Below are 12,530 nucleotides of genomic sequence, written 5' to 3'. Positions count from 1 at the left end.
AAAGGGGTATGCCATTTGGCACCTCAAGCCTACTCCAGCATCAGTAAAATTATTGCTTATCCAACATTTCTCACATCCACTTCCCTGCAATTTCTCCATAACCCTTGATTCCCTGACGGATCAAGAATCTCTCTATCTCAACCTTAAGTAGACACACACTCTGCCCCCACAGCTCTCTGCGATTTGGAGTTCCAAAGACTCACAGCCCTCTGAGAGAAGAAGTTCCTCCACATCTCCGTCTTAAAATGGCTCCCCTTTATTAAGAGACTATTCTCTCTGGTCTCAGTATGGAGTGGTTGAGATGAATGCCACAGAGGTATTTAAGTGATCAGTTGGATAAGCACAAGGGATGAAGGATTGGAAGGATTAGCTGATAGGATGAGATAAACAAGGGCAGAAGGAGGCTGGTATGGATAATTAACACCTATATAAAGCAATAGATTCAAATAGCTTATTTTGTAAATCCATGTAAGATGTACAAAGAAGACAAACATCTGGCCTATTCTCTCCCAACGCATAATGGTGACGAATCGGACTTAATACAAATGTCTTTCACTCAGTGACATTATAAGCTACTGCAGAGCTCCCTCTGTTACAAAGCAACTGCAGAATGATATATCAAAGTACAATAACATCAAGATTAAAATCTCCATACAATAACATTAATGAAAGGTAACTGAAAGAACTCTAATAAAAATCACATGATATGTTATTCAACTAACATGTTTGCTGTTTCGGAATGTTGCACGTGGTCCCATTAAATTTTTATTGCATTTCTATCTCACAAAACATATTAGATCAACATAAAAACTGCAGATTATATCTGCCATCAATGCTGTTGGATGCGAATCTTATCAGATCGGTTGGAGAGACAGATAGAAGCGATGTGGAATTTGCAACAGCAACAGTATGTGATGGATGGCAGTTATAGGAAGGGGGGAAAGTCTCAGATACAGTCACATAGATGGGCTAACTCCAGGAAGGGTAAGAGAGGTAGGCAGCTAGTGGAGGAGTCTTTTGTGGATATACCCATTTCAAACAGGTATGCTGTTTTGGAAAATGTAGGGGGTGATGTATTCTCAGGGGAACATAGCATGAACAGCCAAGTTTCTGGTATTGAGATTGGCTCTAATGCAACGAGGGGTACGTTGGCTTCCAAGAGATTAATAGTGTTAGGAGATTCTCCAGTCCGAGGTACAGACAGACGTTTCTGTGGCCAGCAGAGAAAAAGTAGAATGGTGTGTTGTTTCCGTGGTGCCAGGATCAAGGATGTCTCAGAGAGGGTGCAGAATGTTCTCAAGGGGGAGAGGGGCCAGCAGGAGGTCATTGTCCACATGGAACCAATGACAGAGGAAGGGAAAAGGTTGAGATTCTGAAGGGAGATTACAGAGAGTTAGGCAGAAGTTTGAAAAGGAGGTCCTCAAGGGTAGTAATATCTGGATTACTCCCAGTGCTACGAGCTAGTGAGGGCAGGAATAGGAGGATAGAGCAGATGAATGCGTGGCTGAGGAGCTGGTGTATGGGAGAAGGATTCACATTTTCGGATCATTGGAATCTCTTTTGGGGTAGAAGTGACCTGTACAAGAAGGACGGATTGCACCTAAATTGAAAGGGGACTAATATACTGGCAGGGAGATTTGCTAGAACTGCTTGGGAGGATTTAAACTAGTAAGATGGGGGGGGGGACCCAGGGAGATAGCGAGGAAAGAGATCGGTCTGAGACGGGTACAGCTGAGAACAGAAGTGAGTCAAACAGTCAGGGCAGGCAGGGACAAGGTAGGACTAATAAATTAAACTGCATTTATTTCAATGCAAGGAACCTAACAGGGAAGGCAGATAAACTCAGGGAATGGTTAGGAACATGGGACTGGGATATCATAGCAATTACAGAAACATGGCTCAGGGATAGGCAGGACTGGCAGCTTAATGTTCCAGGATACAAATGCTACAGGAAGGATAGAAAGGGAGGCAAGAGAGGAGGGGGAGTGGCATTTTTGACAAGGAATAGCATTACAGCTGCACTGAGGGAGGATATTCCCGGAAATACATCCAGGGAAGTTATTTGGGTGAAACTGAAAAATAAGAAAGGGATGATCACCTTATTGGGATTGTATTATAGGCCCCCCAATAGTCAGAGGAAAATTGAGAAACAAACTTGTAAGGAGATCTCAGCTATCTGTAAGAATAATAGGGTGGTTATGGTAGGAGATTTTAACTTTCCAAACATCGACTGGGACTGCCATAGTGTTAAGGATTTAAATGGAGAGGAATTTGTTAAGTGTGTACAAGACAATTTTCTGATTCAGTATGTGGATGTACCAACTAGAGAAGGTACAAAACGTGACATACGCTTGGGAAATAAGGCAGGGCAGGTGACTGAGGTGTCAGTGGGGGAGCACTTTGGGGCCAGCGACAATAATTCTATTTGTTTTAAAATAGTGATGGAAAAGGATAGACCAGATCTAAAAATTGAAGTTCTAAATTGGAGAAAGGTCAATTTTGATGGTATTAGGCAGGAACTTTCAAAAACTGATTGGAGGCAGATGTTCGCAGGTAAAGGGACGGCTGGAAAATGGAAAGCCTTCAGAAATGAGATAACAAGAATCCAGAGAAAGTATATTCCTGTCAGGGTGAAAGGGAAGGCTGGTAGGTATAGGGAATGCTGGATGACTAAAGAAATTGAGGGTTTGGTTAAGAAAAAGAAGGAAGCATATGTCAGGTATAGACAGGATAGATCGAGTGAATCCTTAGAAGAGTATAAAGGAAGTAGGAGTATACTTAGGACAGAAATCAGGAGGGCAAAAAGGGGACATGAGATAGTTTTGGCAAATAGGATTAAGGAGAATCCAAAGGGTTTTTACAAATATATTAAGGACAAAAGGGTAACTAGGGAGAGAATAGGGCCCCTCAAAGATCAACAAGGCGGTCATTGTGCGGAACCACAAAAAATGGGGGAGATACTAAATGAATATTTTGCATCAGTATTTACTGTGGAAAAGGTTATGGAAAATATAGACTGTAGGGAAATAGTTGGTGACATCTTGCAAAATGTCCAGATTACAGAGGAGGCAGTGCTGGATGTTTTGAAACAGTTAAAGGTGGATAAATCCCCAGGACCTGATCAGGTGTACCCGAGAGCTCTGTGGGAAGCTAGAGAAGTGATTGCTGGGCCTCTTGCTGAGATATTTGTATCATCGATAGTCACAGGTGAGGTGCCGGATGACTGGAGATTAGCTAACGTGGTGCCACTGTTTAAGAAGGGTAGTAAAGACAAGCCAGGGAACTATAGACCGATGAGCCTGACCTCAGTGGTGGGCAAGTTGTTGGAGGGAATCCTGAGGGATAGGACGTACATGCATTTGGAAAGGCAAGGACTGATTAGGGATAGTCAACATGGCTTTGTGTGTGGGAAATCATGTCTCACAAACTTGATTCAGTTTTTTGAAGAAGTAACAAAAAGGATTGATGAGGACAGAGTGGTAGACATGATCCATATGGACTTCAGTAAGGCATTCGACAAGGTTCCCCATGGGAGACTGATTAGCAAGGTTAGATCTCATGGAATACAGGGAGAACTAGCCATTTGGATACAGAACTGGCTCAAAGGTAGAAGACAGAGGGTGGTGGTGGAGGGTTGTTTTTCAGACTGGAGGCCTGTGACCAGTGGAGTGCCACAAGGATCGGTGCTGGCCCTCTACGTTTTGTCATTTACATAAATGATTTGGATGCGAGCATATGAGGTACAGTTAGTAAGCTTGCAGATGACACCAAAATTGGAGGTGTAGTGGACAGCGAAGAGGGTTACCTCAGATTACAACAGGATCTGGACCAGATGGGCTAATGGGCTGAGAAGTGGCGGATGGAGTTTAATTCAGATAAATGCAAGGTGCTGCATTTTGGGAAAGCAAATCTTAGCAGGACATATGCACTTAATGGTAAGGTCCTAGGGAGTATTGCTGAACAAAGAGTCCTTGGAGTGCAGGTTCATAGCTCCTTGAAAGTGGAGTTGCAGGTAGATAGGATAGTGAAGAAGGCATTTGGTATGCTTTCCTTTATTGGTCAGAGTATTGAGTACAGGATTTGGGAGGTCATGTTGCGGCTTTACAGGACACTGTTGGAATATTGCGTGCAATTCTGGTCTCCTTCCTATCGGAAAGATGTTGTGAGACTTGAAAGGGTTCAGAAAATATTTACAAGGATGTTGCCAGGGTTGGAGGATTTGAACTATAGGGAGAGGCTGGACAGGCTGGGGCTGTTTTCCCTGGAACGTCGGAGGCTGAGGGGTGACCTTATAGAGGTTTACAAAATTATAAGCATGGATAGGGTAAATAGGCAAAGTCTTTTCCCTGGGTTGGGGGAGTCCAGAACTAGAGGGCATACGTTTAAGGTGAGAGGGGAAAGATATAAAAGAGACCTAAGGGGCAACTTTTTCACACAGAGGGTGGTACGTGTATGGAATGAGCTGCCAGAGGAAGTGGTGGAGGCTGGTACAATTGCAACATGTAAGAGGCATTTGGATGGGTATATGAATAGGAAGGGTTTGGAGGGATATGGGCCGGGTGCTGGCAAGTGGGACTAGATTGTGTTGGGATATCTGGTTGGCATGGACATGTTGAACCAAAGGGTCTGTTTCCATGCTGTACATCTCAATAACTCTAAAACCATAAGGATCCCATGCAGTTATTGTAGGTTCATAGTGTGATACAGCACAGGAGGCCACTGTGACTCTGCCAGGTATTTGAAAGAATGGTCTAATTAGATCCACTTGATTTACTTTATCTTCAGAACCACTGCATTTTCTTTTGTTTTTTTAAAGAATATCTTTGATTTTCATGCAGAGATTAATATCAAATTTGCCTCCATCACCTTTGGAAGTTGTGCGTTCCATATCGTAACAACTCACTACATAAAATTATTTCTTCCCTTCTGATTCTTGAACCAGTTATCTGTGTTTTCCTAATCCCTGATGACCTTCTCTCCCATCAATAGGAACAGTTTTACCCTCTACTCTTAGATAGCCCCTGTTGCATGTCTTGTGTCCACACCAGAAATTAACAGTTATATGTTTATGTTTAGAAATCTATCCCATGGAAGACACAGCAGGGATACAATCCAATGGTCTATATATCTCTGGTATGGTGGCCATCTTGTTTATATTGTCAGCATTGAGTACTTTTCCTTTACTATTTCTTCACTACTCTTTCCCCTGCTTCCCCCATTTCTTCCCTGCTTTCATCTCATCCCAACCCCAACAAGTTTTGAAACAATATATTGCCAACCTTTAAAGGAGAAATTAGAGTAGAAATTTAGCAAAGATTGTTAGCCCCACCTTCCAAACCCACAACCACTTCCAACAAGAAGGCCAAGAGCAGCAGGCACATCGGAACATCTCTGCCCTGCAACTTCACCCCCAAAACACTCATCATCCTGACTTGGAAATATATTGCCATTCCTTCACTGTCACTGGGTCAATATCCTAGAATTCCTTTACCAGGACATAATGGGTCAACCCACAGTACATGGACTGTAGCGATTCAAAGGTGCAGCTCACCAAAATTATTGGGACCACTTGCAATTTCCTGAATCAGTAAACATTCAATTAAATACTGTCTGTTGTTATAATTGTTCTTTCAATTATCTTCCATTAATTTTATTCTTTGGAGAGACCTAAAGGGGCAACTTTTTCACGCAGAGAGTGGTGCGCATATGGAATGAGCTGCCAGAGGAAGTGGTGGAGGCTGGTACAATTACAACATTTAAAAGACATCTGGATGGGTATATGAACAGAAAGGGTTTAGAGGGATATGGGCCAAGTACTGGCAAATGGGACTAGATTAGGTAAGGATATCTCGTCACGGACGAGTTGGACTGAAGGGTGTGTTTCTGTGCTGTACGTGTCTATGACTCTATGACTCTGACCTAATCTGGATGTTGGTATACTGTGATATATCGCTCTGCGATTGTTTTATAACGGACGGAGCCGTACAGTAATCTGTAATGTCACTGAATGGAAGATGGTGCCTTTCAGAGGAGTCTGATTCTTCACCAAATGCTTGTTTGAGTGTGTCTTCTCTAGGAGCCATAATAAATTATGGCCTAGCCAGCAACATTCACATCCCACAAGTGAATAAAAAAAATTACAATTATCTTATGAGGCACACTGGGTAGCATCACTGCCTATGAGCCTGAAGCTCCAAGTTCAAGTCCCACTCCAAACCTGATGACCATAGAAGATGAGTCCATAATGCAGCTAAACAAATTGAGTTTCCACGTTCTGACACATGCCAGGAGCTGGTGGTAAAGACAGGAGAGATTCTTGCTCAACTGCATGATGGTAAGACAGTGGGTCCCTCCACCATCTTTAGCTCCAGGCTATATTACACAGGTAGACGTGGAATCCTGAAGGATCCGCCTGATTGGTCCCAACAGCATGGAATTGAATCTTTGTCCTTGTATACTAGAATAAAAATTGTACTCAAACAGAAGTCAAGTCCACACTTTCATGTGAAAGTTTTGTTTTAATTAGCCATACTCTACAGAACCTATAGCTTACGAATAACTAACTCCTCAAAGTTATAGAACCAATTCAAACCCATTCAACTCTTCATTAATATATCCATAACCAATCTCCTTAGATCACCAGCAATCCTTCAGACCATATCAGATTATAATAGGTTCCCCTTTGCTTTTTAGATAAACCAATCAGAAACAAAAAAAAACAAACAAAATTAGAACAGATTTTGTTCCAACAATTTTCTTTAGGCATTAAAGTTCCAAGCATCCTTTCCCTTGTATGTCCAAGAGTTTCTGAGAACTTGCTGCTTTCCTTGTAAAACAATCAGATAGCTGACTGCTGCGATCCACCCATTTTCATTTGCAGATCTCTCTATTTCTCTGCCATCTCTTTTAAAACTGCAGTATCAATCCTCAATCTTTTCTCGTTCACACATTTCATTCGTGAACACTATTCCATGGTGACTTATTATCAATGTACCAAATCATTTAGGCCGTAGCAACATTTATTTAACTTTCAGAGTGTCCCCAGTGCATACGGATGCTCCTTTGGAAGGTGACAAGCATTACTATCTTGAGCTTATCTCCCTGAAGAGAAGCAGCTTTAATATCAATTGATCTACAAACCTCCAAGAATATTTGCAATCAGAGGCAAGGACGTTTTCAAAATTATTTCTCCTGCCATTGGTGAATCTACCCTATCTTGATCCACCAGTTTTTCTTCAAAGCTTTGTGCCATTAGTCTTTATTTAGTCCCACAAACCCCAATAGAGGACGCTATTTCTGTACATCTCCACCTCTGTGACAGGGCTGGTTCTCCCATCTGATACCTCTGTGTACACCCCAACTATTTTTTTTCCAGTTTTGTGATTTTGTTGTTTAGCATCTTTTATTATCTTGTCTTCTAGTTTGTTCATGGCCAGTAAGAATTCCCGATTACATGGGCTTCTGTTCCTGGTGGTATTCCTGGTTTGTATTATATTTCTTGTCCTTGTTAAACTACACTCTCTATTTTGTGTTCTATCACTTTCTAGACTGCTCCTGTTTAACCTATTCTTCTTAATTGTAGGATTTCTTTAATTGCTTCACGATCTATTTCTTGGGGCATGTTCTCTCCTGGACACACTGTTTGAGCTTACCCTGCGGTTTCTTGCTTTCCATTGTTGTACTTGCTGTTCCCAATCCATGGGCTGAATCCCCTGTCCCCATCCTGTCCATCCATCCAGTTTTTATACTTCCCAATGGCCTTCCCTGCTCTACCTGTAATAGTCCCATTTTTCCAATGATCAGCCCCTTCAGGTAAATATTTGACATTCATCCCCAGTTCTGACAGTTGTCATTTGTGATCAATGACCTCATATTGACCACCAGAACAGATCTGTCCATCATCAGATAAACTGTCAATTGCAGCAGTTTGATCCTCAAAGCTGTGCAGTGTTTGAGTATGAGAAGGAGCTGGGCTACTTTCTATAATCCCTTTATAATCTGCAAATTTGTAATCCATGTCCAGCAACCATAGGGTGGCACGGTTGCTCAGTGGTTAGCACTGCTGCCTCATGGCACCAGGGACCTGGGTTTGATTCCATCCTTGGGTGACTGTCTGTGTGGAGTTTGCACGTTCTCCCTGTAGCTGTGTGGGTTTCCTCTGGATGCTCCGGTTTTCTCCCACAGTCCAAAGATGTGCAAGTTAAATAGATTGGCCATGCTGAGTTGCTCATTGTGTTAAGGGATATGTAGGTTGTCTGCATTTGCCATGGGGAATGCAGGGTTACAGTATTGGGTCAGGGGATCAATCTGGGTGGGATGCTCTTCAGAGGGTTGGTGTGGACCTGTTGGGCTGAATGGCCTGTTTCCATGCTTTGGGGATTCTCTGAAGTGTGTTTCTGTACAATTACTATTTTTCTGTCTTTACCAATAACCATCCCTGAGCTTCTCCATCCTCTAAGCCTTCTTTCATAAACAGTATCTCCCAGATTGAAACTAGATTCTATTGGTCTTACCAATAGAAGGCATTTGCTAGGGTTCCCCATGGTAGGCTCATTCATAAAGTCAGGAAATATGGGATACAGGGAGATTTGGCTGTCTGGATCATATAGTTAGTATAACGTTAGGACTCCCACTGAAAGCTAACTGATATGAACCATACCTTGCCACCATCTGCAATGAATTCTAATATAGATTAGATTACATTACAGTGTGGAAACAGGCCCTTTGGCCCAACAAGTCCACACCGACTCGCCGAAGCGCAAACCACACATACCCCTACATTTACCCCTTACCTAACACTACGGACAATTTAGCATGGCCAATCCACCTGACCTGCACATCTTTGGACTGTGGGAGGAAACCGGAGCACCCGGAGGAAACCCACGCAGACACGGGGAGAATGTGCAAACTCCACACAGTCAGTCACCTGAGGCGGGAATTGAACCCGGGTCTCTGGCGCTGTGAGGCAGCAGTGCTAACCACTGTGCCACTGTGTACAATATGTACAGTTCACACTTGTTTCAGTTTGCCAAAACTTTATGAACCATTTTATCCACTACTGCATGATCCTTTTCATAAAGCCCATTGTGAATAGGGGTTTCTGCAACCATACTCATAACCAATACTCTGTCTGGTATGTTTGTTTGGTGCATGGAACTTTCAGGTTTGAAATTATACCGCAGTTGTGCAAAACATGGATAGCAGTGAGTTGAGGGGTGCATAGGTTAAGTTATTATATTTTACATTAGGATTAAACCTCGGCACAACATCGTGGGCCAAAGGGCTTGTTCTGTGCTGTACTTTTCTATGTTCTAAAACCTCCCTTAGGCCCCACTTGAAGTACTGTGAGCAGATCTGGGCACCATAACTTGGCCTTGGAGGGACTACAACATAGGTTCACAAAATGATCCCTGGACTTCAGGGGTTAAGTTATAAGGTGAGATTATACAAAGTAGGCCTGTTTTCTCTACAATTTAGAAGGTTGAGGGCTTATCTGATCAAAGTCTTCAAGGTATTAACAGGAAAAGGCAAAGTAGATAAAGATAAACTACTTCCTTTGTTTGGGGATTCTACAGCCAGGGACATCGTCTGAGAGTTAGGCCCAGACCATTCAGGAGAGATGTTAGAAAACAATTCTACACACAAAGGGTGGTGGAAGTTTGGAACTCTCTTCCACAAATTGCAGGTGATGCTGGATCAGTTGTTTGTTTTAAATCTGAGATAGATAATACTTTGTTAAGCAAAGGTATCAAAAGATATGGGCTAAAGGCTGGTATATGGAGTTAGACCACAGATTAGCCATGATCTCATTGTAGGTGGAACAGGCTCGAGGGGCTGAATGGCCTACACCTGTTCCTATGTCCCTATGTCTGTGCATGACATTGACTTCAAAACTGAAAGTTAGAGTTAGTTCCTTACTATTTTGTTCATATTCACATACATATCTCTGAATTAATCATTAGCAAACTTCTCCCATTATCAGTGTGAAAGTTTGCCAGTGGCCCAAGTCTAGTCCCTGTCCACTTTTCCATTACCATTTCCACAATTATTTCTTCACCATGGCTATTTATTACTGTTGACTGACAACATTTGGTTAACATATTTATAATTTGTAAATTTTTTTTTTCTTTATCCCATATGTTTAAATCCACGGCAACTACCTTTCTGAAATCTCTTGCTCGCAGCAAACTTACTACAAGACCGTGATGATGTCCTGCGATATTTTGTACAAATCTCACATATCTTATGTTTCAGGGGTTGGTTAGCTCAGTTAGCTGGATGGTTGGTTACGATGCAGAGTGACACTGACAGTAATTCCTGCACCAGCTGGGGTGACCATGAAGGATTCTCCTTCTCAACCTCTCCCCTTGTTGAGTCATGATGACTCTCAGGTTAAACCAACTACCAGTCAGCTCTGTCTAATGAGAGGACACTAGTCCTCTGGGACTTATATCACTTTTGCCTTATATCACTTTTCTCTTCAACAGGTTTATCATAATCTCAAACATCATACCTCATCCTTTACCTAAACGTTTTACTCATTTGGAAGGTCGTTGAGTGATTTTAATTCAACTGATTTTTTGTCTTCTAAATTTCAACACTCGGATGTCAATAACACTTTTTTTCAGTGGAGAGATTATGTCAATTAAAGGAAAGCAACAGCATTCCAGTTGTGCAAACTACAAATTTAGGCATTTTCCAAATGCAATGTCAGTTTGTTATATGCTTTCTTCATTGATGGTCTACTCAATTCTACAACCACTCCCTTTCCGACATGACCATCCTTGGCCTCCTCCATTACCAAAACAAACCGCAGTTCCTGTTGGAGGAACAACACCTTATCTTCCACCTGGTCACCTTACAGACCGGAGGACTCAACATTGAGATCTCCAATTTCAGATAAACCCCCTCCCCTTCCCTCGACTCCCTTCTCAGCTCGTCCCTTCACTGCCACTGCTCCCTACCACCAACCAGATTCGCTCCTCCCATTAACCAACCAGGTAATTCCCTCTACCTGGTTTCACCTATCCCCACTTCATCACCCTGCCTCTGCCACCCCTTTTACCTACAGCTCCCCCCACACCCACCCCCAGTCCTAAAAGAAGAGTTACATCCAAAAAGTCGACATCTCCACCTCCTGAAGCTGCCTTACATGCTGTGTTCTTCCAGCTTCCTGCCTGACTACTCAGTAATAAGGCTATTTCACTGGACCCAACATCTGTGCTATTTTACAAGAATTAACCACTCTTCTCAGAACTTCTAGTGTGTTATCATCTCCAAATCTGAAACTGATAGAACTTACAAATTCCTTAACTTTATTCTGATCCTTATTCCTCAGTCCATACTATGCACATCACATGTGCAACCATTGTTTAATATGGTACAAGTGAAAGACTCTATCACCTTCACATTCATCGCTGGCAGAAATTTCTTGTAACCAATACCCTGCCCTCTCTTTGAACCATATCTCCACTTCCTTCCTCCAAATCCTCCATTTCATATTTGGTTTTGAATACTTTATGAGCATGTTTGGGACAGTTCATGGCATCTTGGTATTTTGAATCACAACTGAAACATTGATTGAAAACACCCTGAGCATTTCTGGCGTTCATTCTCTTATTGTGGATCCCAAATTCTCTTCACTTCTTAAACTTATCAATAGCTTCTCTATCTTGTTACAGTTCTCCTTTGTCTGTAACCTGTATCTAGATGGTCTCACTAACTCGTCAATGTTGTATGCTCCATTTCTTCTCATATCGCCAATTGCCCTCTTTATGCTACAAATGTTGCTGGGAAGGAAAGCTTTCCTAAGATTTCTTTTTGTCCTCTGACATTTGTTCTTGCAGTAGGTACTTACCTACAAATTTGAACTCTTCTCAAAGCTGGAGATCTCTCCATATCTGATACATTGACAACCTTAAATGCCAGCACAGATCAGGGAATTTCCACATGAAATTTCTGCTGGCTTGCATATGATCTCCCGAGTTCAATTCTGCTATTGTTCTGACACAGTACTGTTTTCTATATTTGTCAAAATCTGACCATGCCTCATAAGCAGTCAATAGATCATTTTCTGATTAACTTTGTCCGCAAAAGTTAACAATCTATCCAAACCTTCATCCATGTCCAAATAATCAGTCTCCAATTTCAAAAGTGCTTTGCTTTTTATCTTGTCTTGGTATGGTAATGAAATTGCTAAGGCCATACCTTGAAAAAGTAGCTCAGTCCATATTGTAACATCATTTCTCTGCTGGACAAAAAGACTCAATTTCAGAAAACAGGGGTTTGGAATCATACCCCAAAACTTTACTTTTTGATTCAACCATCGTTTACAACTAATGTTATATTCCAAAAAAAAACTATTTAAACAGAATTCAAGGCACAACTTTTATGTTTTTTACTTTCAGTTAACCACAATTCATAAATCTCACACCCAACTGATTACTAGATCCTCACATGTATATCACAAATTCAAATACAATTTTTAAAAAAGACTAACCAACCTGTTCAGAGGTGTTATTCTACACCTT

At 41.9% G+C, this 12,530-nt stretch overlaps 1 protein-coding gene across 2 annotated transcripts in view; it reads left to right on the top strand.

Moving 5' to 3' along the window:
• LOC122564210 (multidrug and toxin extrusion protein 1-like) overlaps positions 1-12,530 on the top strand; it is a 75,721-nt gene that overhangs the window by 43,927 nt on the left and 19,264 nt on the right. The gene's annotated exons all lie outside the window — the stretch shown is intronic.

The sequence above is a fragment of the Chiloscyllium plagiosum genome, unplaced genomic scaffold (genome assembly GCF_037043375.1).
Source record: "Chiloscyllium plagiosum isolate Xiang-an unplaced genomic scaffold, Cpla_swu_hap1 HiC_scaffold_31, whole genome shotgun sequence".
NCBI classification, from domain to species: domain Eukaryota; kingdom Metazoa; phylum Chordata; class Chondrichthyes; order Orectolobiformes; family Hemiscylliidae; genus Chiloscyllium; species Chiloscyllium plagiosum.
This window is presented reverse-complemented; position numbering and strand designations above follow the sequence as displayed.